Source organism: Tamandua tetradactyla, chromosome 12, assembly GCF_023851605.1.
Source record: "Tamandua tetradactyla isolate mTamTet1 chromosome 12, mTamTet1.pri, whole genome shotgun sequence".
NCBI lineage: Eukaryota > Metazoa > Chordata > Mammalia > Pilosa > Myrmecophagidae > Tamandua > Tamandua tetradactyla.
The window spans coordinates 78,212,830-78,229,907 of NC_135338.1; the positions used below are offsets into that span (position 1 = coordinate 78,212,830).

Genomic DNA, 17,078 nt, shown 5'->3' on the forward strand with positions numbered 1-17,078 from the left:
TGATGCCAGCCTTCCCTAAGGAGACCTATGGCCTGTTACAGGATGACTGCATTGGGGAAACAAAAATGGTCAGATATTTTGGGGATTATTAGATATTGGCTCAGAAGTGACACTAATTTCAGAAGACCCAAAAGAACACTTTGGTCCACCAGTCAGAGTAGGGGCTTATGGAGGTCATGTGATCCATGGAGTTTTAGCTCAGGTCTGTCTCACAGTGGGTTCAGTTAGTTCCAGATCCCATTCTGTGTGTATTTCCGAAGTTCAGGAATGCATAATTGGAACTGACATACTCAGCAACTGGCAGAATCCTCACATTGGTTCATGTGACTCACAGAGTTAGGGCTGTTATGATAAGAAAGACCAAATGGAAACCACTGGAACTGGCCCTTCCTAGCAAAATAGCAAATCGGAAGCAATAGTGGATTTGTGGAGGGATTACAGAAATTGCGCCACTCAAGGAGTTGAAGGATGCAATTCTGTTTGGTTATGCAGAAATCAGATGTGTCTTGGAGGATGACAGTAGATTATCATAAACATAACCAGGTGGTGATTCCCAGTGCAGCTGCTATTCCAGTTGTGGTTATCATTGCTTGAGCAAATCAGTACATCCCCTGGTACCTAGTATGCAGTTATTGATCTGGCAAATGCTTTTTTGTCAGTAGCTATTAGTAATGTCTACCAGAAACAGTTTGTGTTCAGCTGACAAGGCCAGCAGTATACCTTCACTGTCCTGTCTCAGGGATATATTAACTCTCCAGCCCTATTTTATAATCTTGTCTGTGGGGACCTTAATTGTTTCCCCCATAAGACATCACACTCGTCCATTATACTGATTATAGCATGTTGATTGGACCTAGTCAGCAAGAAGTAGTAACTACTCTAGACTTACTGGTAAGGCAATTGCATGTCAGAGGACGAGAGATAAATCCAACAAAAATACAGGGGCCTTCCTCCTCAGTGAGATTTCTAGGTGTCCAGTGGCGTGAGGCCTGTTGAGATATGCCTTCTAAGGTAAAGGATAAGCTGTTGCATCTGGCCCCTCCTATGGCCAAAAAAGAGGCACAATGCCTAGTTGGTCTCTTTGGATTTTGGAGACAATATATTCTTCATTTGGGTGTGCTACCCCGGCCCACTTACCAAGTGACCAGAAAAGCTGTTAGTTTTGAGTGGGGACCAGAGCAATAGGAGGCTCTGTGACAAGTACAGGCTGCTGTGCAAGATGCTGTGCTGCTTTGGCTGTTATGATCCAGCAAATCCAGTGATGCTGGAGGTTTCAGTGGCAAATAGCAATGCTGTTTGGAGCCTTTGGTAGGCACCTGTAGGAGAATCACAATGCAGACGCTTAGAATTGTGGAGTGAAACCTTACTGTCTCTTGCAGAGAAACTTTTACTTATTTTTTGCGTGGGCACGCATTAGGAATCAAACCAGGTTCTCTGGCTTGGCAGGCATGAATTTGCAGGAAACAGCTTTTGATCTGCTACTAGGCCTTAGAGTCTGAATGTTTAACCATGGGCCACCAAGTTACCATGAGACCTTAGGTGCCTGTCGTGAGCTCGATGTTGTCTGACCTACCAAGCCATACAGTTAGGCTTGAATAGCAGCACTTCATCATAAAATGGAAATTGTGTATAAGGGAAAGGGCTTAAAGGGTCATGAAGGCACAAATAGTTTACATGAGGAAGTGACCCAAATGCCCATGGCCTCTACTCTTGCCACATTATCTTCTCTTTCCCAGCCCAGAGCTATGGCCTCTTGGGGAGTTCCTTACAGTCACTTGACTGAGGATGGAAAACTCGGTCCTGGTTTACAGATGGTTCTGCATGATATGCAGGTACCACCTGACAGTGGACAGCTGCAGCACTACGGTCCCTTTCTGGGATGTTGTTCTAGCCTGCCAAAGCTACCAGAATGCAACACACCAGGGATGGGTTGGCTTTTAATAAAAGGGGATATATTTCGTTAAAAATGTATAGTTTTTCAGAGGAAAGGCAGCTAACTTTCATCTGAGGTTCTCTCTTAAACCGTAAGGTACAGGGCAATGTCTGCTGGCTTTCTCTCCAGGCTCCTAGGTTCCAGCAGCTTACCCTGGGGTGATTTCTGTGTCTCCAAAGGCCTGGGCTGAGCTGCGAGTGCTGAGGTGAGGTATGCTAAGCTGCTTGGGCTGGGCTGTGTTGAGCTCTCTCATTAAAGCATCCAGCCAATTAAATCAAACCATTCATTTCAACAGATACTCCCCCTAGCTGACCAGATACAGTCACCAGCAGGTGAATTTCACATACCAGTGGCTCATGTCCACAGCAACAGAACTAGGCACCTTCACCTGGCCAAGTTGACACCTAAACCTAACTACCATAGATGTCCTTGGAAAACAGTAGATGGAACTTTGCGTAGTACACCTGGTTGTTCATTTTGCTTGGAAGCAGAACTGTTCACAAGTGCGTTTGTATACTGCCTTGTGGGCTGTTGCTAATAGTTTGGTCAGATGGTCAGGAACTTGGAAGGAGCATGATTGGAAAATTGGTGACAAAGAGGTCTGGGGAAGAGTTTATAGATTGACTTTTCTGGGTGGGCAAAAAACATGAAGATATTTGTGTCCCATGTGAATGCTCATCAGAGGGTGACTTCAGCAGAGTAAGGTTTTTATATTTAAGTGGGTAAGATGACCCATTCTGTGAATATCAGTCATCCTCTTTTCCCGGTCACTCCATTCATTGCCTAATGGGCTCGTGAATGAAGTGGGCATGTTGGTAGGCCTGGAGGTTATGCATGGGCCCAGCAACATGGACTTCCACTCACCAGGGCTGACTTGGCTATGACCACTACTGAGTGCCCAGTCTCCCAGCAGCGGAGACCCATACTGTGTCTCCATATGGCACCATTTCCCGAGGTGATTAGATGCTAACTGGTAGCAGGCTGATTACATTGGACCACTTCCATCATGGAAGCAGCAGCATTTTGTTCTAATAGGAATAGACACATTCTCCGGCTGTGGGTTTGTCTTCCTTGCATGCAGTGTTTCCGCCAAAACATTCCATGGTCTTACGGAATGCCTTATCCACCGTCATGATATTCCACACAGCATTGCTTCTGATCAGAGAACCCACTTGACAGCAGAGGAAGTACAGAATGGGCATATCCTCATGGAATTCTATGGTCTTCAATGTTCCCTGTCATCCAGAGGCAGCTGGGTTGCTACAGTGTGGAACGGCCTTTTGAAGACCCGTTGATGGCCCCAATTAAATAGCAGTAACTTGCAGGGCTGGGGAAATGTTCTCCACGAGGCTGTCAATGCTCTGAATCACCATCCACTCTATGGTGCCCTTTCTCTCAAAGCCAGGATTCACAGATTCAGGAATCAAGAGGTGGAAATGGGAGTGGCACCACTCACTATCACACCGTAGTGATCCACTAGAAACATTTTTGTTTCCTGTCCCTGAAACCTTAAGCTGTGCTGGTCTACAGGTCCTAGTCTGAAAAGGAGGAGTTTTCCTCTCAGGAGACATATCCATGACTCCATTGAACTGGAAGTTAAGACTGCCTGCCACCTGGCCACTTTGGCTACTCTGAATCAACAGGCAGAAAAGGGGATTACAGGTGGAAGATAATAGTTTTCCTGGAATACAGGAGATCCCCTAGGGCCTCTCTTAGTATTAACATGCTTGGTGATTAAAGTCAATGGAAAACTGCAGCAGCCCATTAACAAGGACTACTAATGGCCTGGAAACTTCTTAAATGAAGGTTTGGGTCACCCCACCAGGCAAAGAACCGTGGCACAGCTGAAGTGCTTGTTGAGGGTAAAGGGAATGTGAATAGGTGGTAGAAGAAGGTGTGGTAAATATGAACTTCGACCAGAAGATCAGTTACAGAAATGAGGACTGTGATGGTATGAATATTTCCTCTTTGATTTGTTACGAGTATGTTTGTCTTTGTAAACAAAGCAAATATTTTGTTTTCTTTTTATCATATGACATAAAGTTAGAGTGAATGTTAAGAACTTGCACCCTATTCTGGAGAGATCTAGTGCATTTCAGTTGTAGGCAGTACGGTTTAGTATTGTTAGGTGAAACATATGCCTTTTATTGCAACACTGTATATGCAGCACTGCAAGCATATTTCCTGGCTGGTTGATAAACCAGAAGACTGGTTTATTAAATCATCACTAATTGATTGCTGCTGTGGCTTATTACATCTAAGATCAACTAAGGCAGTGTCTCCTGCAAGCAAGATAATCCAGTCACTTGGATTTGATCCAGGGAGTTGAAGATCAAGGGAGAAGAGAGTTTCCACTTTTTTCTTCAGCCAGTGAGTCTTTCCTATGGAGTTTGTCCAGTGCCTTCAGAGTTGCCAGCTTCACAGCCTGCTGTATGGATTTTGGACTCTTGCCTTCCACATTTCCCTAAGACACTTTTATAAATCTCATTATTTACGGATAATCTCCTGTTGGTTCTGTTTGTCAAGAGAACCCTGATTAATACAATGCCTTTTATATGGTAAGAAAGTTTCCTTCTCTTCCCAGTTTTCTGAGTGTTTTTATCAGGAATGGGTGTTGGATTTTATCACATGCCTTTTTTGCTACAAATGAGATCTTGTGTTTTTTTTCCTTTGTTCTGTTAATGTGTATTGTGTGAAATGATTTTCTTTTGTTTAATTACCTGTGCATACCTGGCATAATTCCCACTTGTTCATGGTGTTTAATTCTTTTAATCTGCAATTGAATTCGAATTTGGTTTGCTAATGTTTTGTTGAGAATTTCTGCATCTATATTCGTAAGCGATATTGCTCTGTAATTTTCTTGTGGTTTTTTATTTGACTTTGTCAATAGGGTAAAGGCCTCTTAGAATCAGTTAATGCACAGTGTTAGTAACTGGAGGGTGTGTACAACTCTGTGCTGTATGCAAGATTTTTATGTAAACTTACAGTTTATCTAATAAATTGAAAATTTTTTTACATAGGCCAGTCTGTCCATGTTTTATGGCTTCCAAGTTTCATCATCATTATAAGGATTTCAAAATAATCACTTGTATTTTCTTTTGGCACTTTTGTGATTTTGCTTTATAGGTTACATCTGTAATATGTTCATATTTTTGGATATGATATGACAAGTTTTCATGAAATTTTGAAAAATAAATTTTGAGTTAAAGTTTCCATCTAATTAAATGAACTGTTTTTATTGTGCTTTTTGACAAATACATACAGCACATCCACTACCACCATAAAAATATAAAATATTTTAATTACTCTAGAAAGTTTCTTCATATACCTTGTAGAGGAAGCAACCACTGATCTTTCTGTCACTATGGGTAGGTTTCACCTGTAATAGAATTGCATATGTAAGGAACCATGTCTGGCTTTTTTCACTTTGCATATTTTTGAGATTGATTAATGTTGAGTATGTCACTGTTTTGTTTTTATTGTTTATAATATGGCATAGTTTATAATAAAACTATACCATAGTTTATTTGCTTAGTGGTGAACATTTATAGACAGTTTCTACTTTTAGCTTTTGTGAATAAAGGTACCATGTGCTGTGTATTGGTCTTTCTTTGAACGTGTTTCCACAGATGTAATCACCTACAATAGGAATTGCTAGGTCACATGGTAAGCGTGTGTTTAAATTGATAAGAAATTGCTGAACTGTTTTCTTGATGATTATTACTGTTTTACCTCCTCACTAGCAACTTACGAGGATTTGAATTCCCCCAAATCCTTGTCAGCATTTGATACTTTCAGTGTTTTTAATTATGGACAGCTTAATGGGTTTGTAACAATATATTATTGTTTTTTTCCTGTTGTCTATTGATATTGAGAAGTTTTCATGTGCTTATTAGCCATCTAGATATCTTCTGTGAGTGTTCAAATATTTTACCCATTTTTTTTTCTTTTCTAGATAAAAACAGTCTAGTTAGAGATGTTATGTATTACAAGAATTTCTTAGTCATTACTGATTTTCTGGCTATATATTTTATTAGATACTGAGAGAAGAATGTTGAAATCTCCAACTATAAACATGAATTTGCTCTCCTTTCAATTATGTCAATTTCTGCTTCATGCATATTGAAGCTCTTTTAATATACTCTCACATTTAATATTGTTTGTTTTCCTTGATGAATTGATCTTTTTATCATTATGAAATGTCTCTTTCTGTCTCTGGTATTATTCCTTGTCCTAAAGTCTTTGTCTAAATTAGAAGAGGTATTCTACTTTCTTATTAGTGTTTGCACATTATATCCTTTTCATCCTTTTACTTTTAACTTATATGTTGTTAAATTTAATGTCTTTCTCCAAGACAGTGTATGGTTTCATCTTACTTTTTGATCTGGTTTTTGTTTTAGTATTAAGTCTGTTTACATTTATTATAATTATCATTATGGTTGCTTTCAAGATAACCAACTTACCACTTATTTTCTATTTGTCACATCTTCGTTCTTTTTTTCTTCTTTCCTATCTTCTCTTGGATTAATTGAAAATTTTTTAGAATTCCATTTTATCTCTTTGGCTTATTAAGCTATGCCTCTTTGTTCTTTTTTTTTTCAGTGATTTCTCTAGAATTTACAGTTTGCATCTTTAACGTACCTCAATTTACCGTCTAAACTATTATCTCTCTTCCTGTATAATGTAAGAATGTAAGACCGGTATACATCCTTTTGTCCTTCCCCATCCTTTTTGCTATTGTGGCCTTAAAATTTTACTTATACATACAATTGCCACAACATGTGTTGTAATTCTTTTAAGTTGCCAATTATCTTTTCCCACCCCTATTGTTTATTTATTTTAATCAATATGTTTTACTCATCTGCCCATATCGTAGATAAAAGGGACATCAGACACAAAGTTTTCACTGTCACACAGTCACATTGTGAAAGCTATATCATTATTTATCTTCAAGAAACATGGGTACTGGAACACACTCTACATTTTCAGGTACTCCCCTCCAGCCTCTCCAATATACCTTAACTGAAAAGGTGATATCTGTATGATGCGTGAGAATAACTTCCAGGATAACTCCTTGACTCTGTTTGAAATCTCTCAGCCATTGACACTTAATTTTGTCTTATTTCTCTCTTCCCCCTTTTGGTCGAGGTGGTTTTCTCAATCCCTTAATACTGAATCCCAGCTCATTCTAGGATTTCTGTCCCACGTTGCCAGGAAGGTTTACTCCCCCTGGTAGTCATGTCCCATGTAAAGAGGGGGCAGGCAGTGAGTTTCTTTGTTGTGTTGTCTGAAAGAGAGAAATTATCTTGCAAATAAATTTTAAAAATAGGAATAACATTGTTTTATATTTATCCACATATTTGACATTTTTGGTACTCTTTAATCCTTTTCGTAGTTCCATGTTTTATCTGGTATCATTTTTCTTCTACTTGAAGAAAGCACCTGTAATATACTTCTGAATCTTCTGGACTTACCTTTTGTGTATTGCCCATATCACACTTTCCTTTTTAAAGTTCTGATCAAAATAGTACCTGCAGAAGAGTTCATTTATAATTGTACAGCTTGTGGAGCTTTTACATAACTAAGCACACATGTGTAGCTTTCGAAACAAGTAACAATGTCAACACTTTTGAAGTCCCTTGTGCTCTCTTCATCACTACTCCTTTTCCCCTGAGTGTTACCACTATCCTGATTTATAATTGCATAGATTAAATTCACCTTATTTTATACTTTATGTAACTAGAATCAGTCAGAACACATTTTGTTGCATCTGGCTTCTTTCACTTAACATCATATTTGTGAGATTAATTCACTGTTGTAATAGTTGTTTATACCTGCTACAGTATAGTATTCCATTTTATAAATATACTGCAATTTATCTACTCTTCTATTGATGGACATTTTAGTTGCTTTTGATTTGGAATTATTAAGAATATTCCTACTCTAAATATTCCAGAAAATGCCTTTTTATGAACATGTGTTCTCATTTCTGTTTTTCTATTTCTGCAAAGTGGAATTTGAATTTGCAATTGGTATTGCATTGAATCTATAGATCAGTTTGGGTAGAATTATCATCTTAACTATATTTAGTCTTCTAATACATAAACATAGTGTGTCCTTCCATTTATTTAGGTCTTTGATTTCTTTTAGCATTCTGGGGAGTAGAAACCAAGAGCTATATTTTTTATAAGCTATCCAAGTGAATTTATTACAGATGAATATTTGAGAATCATCTGACTTAGGTCTTAAAACCTGGTTTTCTTCTTAAAATATTTTTACTGAGAAATCTTTACACAAATACAGTCCTTATGTACTATCCAATAAGTGGCTCAGAATATTTATCAAATGGTTGTATATTCATCACCATGATCATTTTTAGAATATTTGCATAACTCCAGGAAAAGAAATAACAAGATTAAAAGAAAAAAGAAAAAATTCATACATCCTGTATCACTTACCCCTCCCTCTCATTGACCACTAGTATTTCAGTCTACCCAATTTTTTTCTACTCCTTAAACCCATATTTTTTAGTTATATTTTATCCTTATTTTTTCACTCATCTGTCTGTCTATACCCTGGATAAAAAAAATCAGACACAAGGTTTTCACAGTCACACAGTCACGTTATAAAACCTATATAGTTATATAATCTTTGGGACAGTGTGCTTGGAATGTCTCGACTCAGAAATCTCTCAGCCCTTGAAACTTTATTTAGTCTCATTTCTCTCATCCCCCTTTTAGTCAAGAAGACTTTTTCAATCCTGTGATGTTGGGTCCCACCTCATCCTGGGAGTCCTGTCCCACACTGCCAGGGAAATTTACATGGGAGTCATATCCACATAGCGGGAAGGCAGTGAGTTCACCTGTTGGATTGGCTTAGAGAGGCCACATCTGAGCAACAAAAGATGTTCTCTGGGGGTGATTCTTAGGCATAATTATAAGTAGGCTTAGGTTGTCTTTTGCAGGAATAAGTTTCATAGGTGTGAACCCCAAGATCAAAGGCTCAGCCTATTGAATTGGTTGTCCCCACTGCTTGGGAGAATATCAGGAATTCCCCATATGGAAAAGTTTAATATTTTCTCCTTTCTTCCCAGTCCCCCAAGGGGACTTTGTAAATACTTTTTTATTCTCTCCCCAAATTACTTTGGCATGTATCGGGGTATCACACTAGCCTGTACAAACCAACAATATCTCACACCCTATTCAAGATTCCGTGCAATTATGGTGTTCAAATGAACTGACCAGACAAGTTTAATTAGATAATGTGTTACCCAAAATGCAAATTTTGCACCAAATGAATGTCTCTCTCTTTGGTTTCACACAGAAGTTAAAGTTTTAAAATATAGGCCATATCATCCTTTACCCTATATTTTGATTTACCTTAAACCCATCAAGATCAGCTTCATTTATATGTCTAGTTGAAGTTTGATCACTTTTTCAACATTTTTAACAGTTGTTCTATGAGTTATGCTGCCTTTTATAGCTTTAGTGCTCTCACTCTGAGTCTCAGGTGTCACATAAGTGCCCAAAGTTTCTGGGAATGACCAGATTATACACAAATAAGTCAGTGTCTCAAAATTTAGAAATAACAGTTACAGCTGAATATATGTGGCTGCTGTAAGAGCTTACAGTCTAGGACCCTTTATAATAGTCCCCAACCTGGTAACCCATGTTCTTGACTTTAATTCTCCAAGTTTGTGTTTCAAAGTCCATATGAGAAAGGCATGATAATATTTGTCTTTTTGCTTCTGACATTTCATTCAACATACTGTCCTCAAGATTAGTTCACCAAGTTGTTTGCCTCACAATTTCATTCCTTCTTGCAGCTGCTCAGTAGTCTGTTGTATGTTTACACCACAGTTCCCACTTCTATCCCTCCATTGTTGAACACTTAGGCCACTTCCATCCATTGTGAATCTTTGAACACTGCCACTATAAACACCAGTGTGCAAATGCCCATTTGTATCCCCACTCAGTTCGTCCAGGTATATACCTAGCAGTGGGGTTGCAGGATCATATACTACCCTATATTTAACCTTCTGTGATACTACCACATTGCTGTCCAGTGGGGCTGCACCTCTCAGCTTTCTTGTGAGCAGTGAATAGATAAATCTCTTTCTCCACATTTTCTCTAGCACTACTTTCTCTCTGTGTTCATTTTGAAACAGTTTTATTTGCACATCATACAGTCCGACTTAAGTAGCCATGCCTTCACCACCATTATCTATATAATAACATTTCCTTTTCTTATGCTAAGAGTCCATACCCCCTCCCCATATTCCCTGTTTGTTGACGTTTAGTTTGGCATAATGCCTTTGTTACATTCGGTGGAAGCATATTACCATGTTACTGTTAACTATAGACCTTAGCTTGCATTGATTGCACTTTTTCCTGTATACCATCCATTTTCAACACCTTGCAATGTTGACATTCATTGTTTTCCCCATGCAAAAATGTTGTTGTATTTGTACATTTAATCGCCATCATTGTATACTCTAGGCATTCCTAAGTTATACCGTCTCAGTCTTTGTCCTCTCTATCTTTCCTTCTGGTTTCATGCATACTCCCAGCACTTCTCCCTCAATCATAGTCATGTTCTGTTTCATTCAGTGTTCTTATATTATTGTGCTACCATCACATAGTATTGTGCTATCCATTTCTGAATTTTTACTATCAATCCTGTTGCACATTCTGTATTCCTTCAGCACCAAATGCCCAAGCTCTATCCTCTACCCTCTTCTATTGCCTGATATCTTGTGTTTCAGTTTGTGAAAGCTGCATTTGTGAATGCAATATACCAGAAAGGGAATGAATGATTTTTAAAAGGGGGAAATTATTAAGTTGTAAGTTTACAGTTCTAAGGCCATGAACATATCCAAACTAAGGCATCCAGGGAAAAATACCTTGATTCAAGCAAGACTGATAAGTTTAGAATACCTCTGTTGGCTAGAAAGGGTCATGGTGATGTGTTCTAGTTTCCTTTTCTCATTTCATAAGGCTTCCCTGGGGGTATTTTCCTTTTCCATTTCCAAAAATCTCTGATTGTGTGGGCCCACTTGGCTCTAAAGCTTTATTCAAGATGGTTCCCTCTTAAAGGGCTCTAGTAGGGGAACCCACCTTGAATGGGTGGAAATACACGTCCATGGAATCCATCTAATCAAACATTATTACCCACAGTTGGGTGGGTCACCTCTCCATGGAAACAATAATAAAATACATATATATATATATATATATATACACACACATTAGAATTAAGACCATAAAACTTTTAGAAGAAAATGTAAGGAAATATCCTTAAGTCTTATGATATGATATATGTATCATGTCTTTTGCCCATTTTTTAATTGGTTTGCCTTTCTGTTATTGAGTTAAAGAATCTCTTTGTATGTTCTGGATATTAAACCCTTATTTGATATGTGATTTCCAAATATTGTCTCCCATTGTGTAGGCTGCCTTTCTACTTTCTTGTCAGAGTTCTTTGATCCACAAAAGTGTTTAATTTTTTGGAGATCCCAGTTATCTAGTTCTTTTTTCATTGCTCATGCTTTGGATGTAAGTCTAGAAAACTGCCTCATATCATAAGACTTAAGGATATTTCCTTACATTTTCTTCTTAAAGTTTTATGGTCTTAATTCTCATGTTTAGGTTTTTGATCCACTTTGAGTTAATTTTTTATAGGGTGTAAGATATGGATCCTTTTTCATTCTTTTGCATATGGATTTCCAATTCTCCAAGCACTGTTTATTCTAGAGGCTTCTTTGTCCCATTTGGGTTGGCTTGACCACCTAATCAAAGATCAGTTGTCCATAGATGTAAGAGTCTATTTCTGAACACTCAGTTCTGTTCCATTGATGAGTATATTTATCTTTATGCCAATACCATGTTGTTTTGACCAATTGTAGCTTTGTAATGTGCTTTAAAGTCAGGTAATGTGATCCTTCCTACTTTAGTTTTCTTTCTCAAGATATTTTTAGCTATTTGGGAACCCTGCCCTTCCAAATAAATTTCATTATTGGTTTTTCTATTTTTGCAAAGTAATTTGTTGGGATTTTAATTGGTATTGCATTGACTCTGTAAATCGGTTTGGGTAGAACTGACATCTTAACTATATTTAGTCTTCCAACCCATGAACCACAGTATGCCCATCTATTTTATGTAGGTCTTCCATGATTTCTTAAAGCAATTTCTTGTAGTTTTCTGTATATACTTTTTTGTATTTAGTTAAATTTATTCCTAAATATTTTATTCTTTTGGTTGCTGTTGTAAATAGAATTTTTTCTTAATTTCCTCCTTATATTGCTCCTTAATAGTATATAGAAATATTACTCATTTTGGGATGTTGATCTTATATCCTCCCACATTGCTGTACTCATTTATTAGCTCTAGTGGCTTTGCTGTAGATTTTTCAGGATTTTTGACATGTAGTATCATGTCTTCTGTAAAGAGAGTTTTACTTCTTCCTTTCCAGTTTGGATGCCCTTTATTTCTTTTTCTTGTCTAATTGCTCTGACTAGTATTTGAGTGCAGTGTGCAATAAGAGTGGTGACAGTGAACGTACTTGACTTTTTCCTGATCTTAGAGGCACAGCTTTCAGTCTTTCCCCATTTGAGGATGATGTTAGCTGTGGGGTTTTCACATATTTCCTTTTTCATTTGGATCCCTTCTAATTCCTATCCTTTGAAGTGTTTTCGTCAAGAAAGGATGTTGAATTTTGTCAGATGTCTTTTCTGCATCATTTGAGATGATCATATAGTTTTCTACTTTGACTTATTGATATGGTGTATTACATTAATTGCTTTTCTTGTGTTGAACCATCCTTGCATACATGAAATAAATCCCACTTGGTCATGGTGTATAATTCTTTTAATGGGCTGCTGGATTTAATTTGCAAGTATTTTGTTGAGGAATTTTGCATCTATATTCATTAAAGAGATTATTTTCTTGTATTATCTTTGGCTTGGTGTTAGGGTGATGTTGGCTTCATAGAATGAGTTAGGTAGCTTTCCCTCTTCAGTTTTCTTGAAGAGTTTCAGGTGGATTGTTACTATTTCTTTTTTGAATGGTTGTTAGAATTCACATGTGAAGCCATCTGGTCCTTGCCTTTTCTTTTGGGGAACTTCTTGATGACTAATTCAGTCTCTTTACTTATGATTGGTTTGTTGAGGTTGTCTTTTGAGTTAGCATTCATTTGTTTTTCCAGGAAGTTTTCCATTTCTTCTACATTGTCTAGTTTATTAGCATATAGTTGCTCATAGTATCCTCTCATTTCCTCCTTAATATCTGTCAGGTCAGTGGTTATGTCCACTCTTCCATTTCTGATTTTATTTATTTCTATCCTTTCTCTCTTTTTTGGTGAAACTAGCTAAAGGCCCATTGATTGTACTGATTTTCTCTAAGAACCGACTTCTGGTTTTGTTGATTTTCTTGATTGTTTTCATGTTCTCAATTGCATTTATTTCTACTCTAATCTTAACGATTTCTTTCCTTTTCTTTGCTTTTGAATTAGTTTACTGTTCTTTCTCTAGTTCTTCCAAGTGAACAGTTAGTTCATCAATGTTGCTCTTTCTTCTTTTGTAATATAGACATTTAAGGCAATACATAACTGCTATTGCTGCATCTCATAAGTTTTTCTTGTGGGGGGGAGCGGTTCATGGTCTGGGAAATGAACATTTCATAAATTTTGATATGTTGTGTTTTCATTTTCTTTTGCCTTGAGATATGTACTGATTCTCTTGTAATTTCTTCCTTGATACCACTCAATGGTTGTTTGAGAGTGTTGTTTAGCCTCCATATATTAGTGAATTTTCTGGCCCACTGCCTGTTACTGATTTCCAACTTCATTTCATTATTATCCAAGAAAGTATTTTGTATAATTTCTATCTTTCAAAATTTATTGGGACTTGCTTTGTGACCCAGCCACATGGTCTGTTCTTGAAAAGATCTATGAGCACTTGAGAAAAATGTGTATCCTGCTATCATTGGGTGTAATGTTCTGTAAATGTCTGTTAAGTTTAATTCACTTATCATAGTATTCAGAATGTCAGTTTCCTTATTGGTTCTCTGTCTAGATGTTCTGTCTATTGATGAAATTGGGCATTGAAGCCTCCAACTATTATGATAGAGTTGTCTCCTTCTTCCTTCAGTGTTGTCATTGTGTCTTCACATATCTTGGAGCACTCTGCCTTGGTACCTAAATATTTCAAATTGCTATGTCTTGTTGAATTGTTCCTTTTTTATTAATACACATTGTCCTTCTTTGTCTCTTGTAATTGTTTTACACCTGAAGTCCAGTTTGTTAGATATTAGTATAGCTACTTCCACACTCTTTTGGTTGTTCTTTGCATGGAATATCTTTTTCCAACCTTTCACTATTATTCTGTTTTTGTCCTTTGGTCTAAAGTGAGTCTCTTGTAAGAGAGCATATAAATGGGTCTTATTTTTTAATCCATTCTGCCAATCTGTGTCTTTTGATTGAGGAGTTTAATTCATTAACACTTAATGTTATTCCTGTAAAGTCAGTACTTCTATCATTTTGGTTTTTGAATTTTATATGTCATATTTAATTTTTTTTCTCTTTTTATCTATACTGATAGTCTTCATTTATCCAGTCTTCTCCAGACGTCTCTCTCCTGTTCTTTCCTGTCTACCTGTAGTGCTCCCTTTAATATTTCTTGCTGGTCCAGTCTCTTAGCCACAAATTCTCTTAGTGGCTATTTGTCTGAAAATATTTTAATCTCCCTTTCATTTTTGAAGTAAATTTTGTTGGGTGTAGAATTCTTGGTTGGCAGTTTTTCTCTTTCATAATCTTAAATAAATTGTGCTATTGCCTTCTCACATCCATGGTTTCTTCTGAGTAATCCACACATAGTCTTATTGCGCTTCCCTTGTATGTGATGGTTGCTTTTCTCTTGCTGCTTTCAAAATTCTCTTTGTCTTTGATATTTGATGATCTGATTAGTAAATGTTTTTGAGTAGGTTTAATGGATCTATTCTGTTTGGGTAATTTTATGTCTTTCATAAGAGATGGGAAATTTTCAATGATTACTTCCTCCATTAGTCTTTCTGCTTCTTTTACCTTCTCTTTCCTTCTGGGGCACTCATAACAGGTATATTCTTACACTTCATGCTGTCGTTCATTTCCCTGATCCCCTGTTCATATTTTCCCATTCTTTTCCCTGTCTGTTATTTTGTTTGTATGATTTCAAATGTCCTGTTCTCTATTCACTAATCCTTTCTTCTGCCTCTTCAGATCTATTTTGTAGGTTGCCATTGTTTTTGTTTTTCTCATCTCTTCTATTGTGCCTGTTATTCTCATAAGTTCGGTAATTTGTTCAAACTTTTGAGTTCTTTATGTTCTCCCATTGTCTTCTTTTTATCTTCCCTCAGCTCATTGATTTGATTCTTGATTAGATTTTGCATGTCTGTTTGACATAGTTGTTTCAACTCCTGTATCTCATTTGAAGTGCTAGTTTGTTCCTTTGACTGGGCCATATCTTTTTATTTTCCCAGTATGACTTGTTATTTTTTGCTGGCATCTAGTTATTTGATTTCCTTAATTAGTTTATTCTGGAGGTGATTGAGATAGAGGCTGAGGTAGTAGGTAGACATTGATTCCTTCTGTTTTCCAGGCCCTTGGCCTGAATTCCCTCCAGGATGGCCTCCATTTGATCTGGGCTCTGGTTTCCTTTCTTGGGGAAGATACAGCCTTTAGGGAAATGTCCCCATCCACCTGACTATTTACTTTGTCTGTCAGACATGCTGTAATTCTACCCTTGCCTGGGGCAGCGCTGGAGCCTGAGAGTGCTAACTAATGTTAGTTCTGATTATTTCTATTTAATGAGGTATTAAAAAGTTAGGGAAAACAAAAAAGCCTTTACAGATCTGGCCTAACTCCTGGGGTTTGCCAGTCAAGAGCTGAAATTGTTACGAGGCTCTGTGTCCCCAGACTCTCTGTGCCCCTTTTCTTGGGATCCGGCTGTTTTCCAGTATTTTGGGTTATGCAGCTCAGAAAGTCAGTTTTTGTTTGTTTGTCCGTACCTCACCCTTTCTCTGCCAGGGTGAAAACACCTGGTTCCTTTAGTGCAACACCTTAGCAGCGTAGGTAGATATTATCTTTATCTTACAGATAGATACCTGTGTTGGGAGGACTTGCCCTCAAGGCTACTCCTTCCAAGAGGTAATGGGCACGTACCTGTATTTGCACATAACAGCTGATGCTCAGAATAGAGAAGTTAATTAAAAGCGAAATTGCAGGAGGTATCTGAAGGGAATAGAGGCATGTAGTCAAACAGTTTTCATTTATTTTCCTATGTTTTCAGCCTTTTTGGAGGGAAGAAACAGCAAAAAATTAGACAGGAGTAAGCTCTGTGAATGAATATTGGAAACATGGCTCTGCTAGCTGAAAGTGTTCAGCCACAAGGCTTGTCTAGTTACCCTTACCAACATTCTGACAACAGCAGGGAGGGTAATTTGTCTTCTTAAATATTAGAGGAAATGAATGCTTTTTATTTTATAGTGAATTTTGTTTGAATACTTTAGTAAAAAATACATTTATTTCTGAAAGTTTATCTTGGTTTATATACAAAGAATTGAGTGAAGTGTTTTATATTTTAGGTTAAAAATCTGTAAGAACCTGATTTTAGAATTCACCAACTCATCAGAAGTTTGACGAAATATGGTATGTTAACATTTTATTTTTTAAAATTCATATTGCGTGTATATCTTAATGTCATGGCTTGTCTACCTGGAATTGAATGTTTAAATAATGGCAAATGTGTTTGGTTGACCCCTGTTTTCAAAGCATTGTGCTAAGTGTTAATGAAGGATGTAGAAAAAAATTAAATTTTAATATATTCCCCACTCTCAAAGAACTTAGGTCTAGTGGGGAAACAAATAGCTACATTAATTATGCTACCAGGTCAAATGTATGAGGAACCCAAGTTGGGTGCTGAAATAATTTAGAATAGATTAATATGTTAGGAGAGGTAAAATGTGCATAAAAAGACTGGGGGCTGGGGCACAGATTTGGCCATCGGACTATAAGTATTTATAATACTTTGTATTTGCCATGCTGTTATTGTGTGCCAGGCACTGTTCTGAGCACATCTCTGAAATAGTGCTACTCTTATTTTAATTTTCCCTGA

At 37.2% G+C, this 17,078-nt stretch overlaps 1 protein-coding gene across 9 annotated transcripts in view; it reads left to right on the forward strand.

The window, feature by feature from the left end:
- Nucleotides 1-17,078, forward strand: part of UBE3A (ubiquitin protein ligase E3A) — a 104,525-nt gene that overhangs the window by 17,778 nt on the left and 69,669 nt on the right. For all 9 annotated transcript variants that reach the window (XM_077123991.1, XM_077123986.1, XM_077123990.1 and 6 more), the window contains one exon: nt 16,549-16,612. The gene's annotated coding sequence lies outside the window, so the exon portion shown is untranslated. The remainder of the gene's footprint in view (nt 1-16,548; nt 16,613-17,078) is intronic.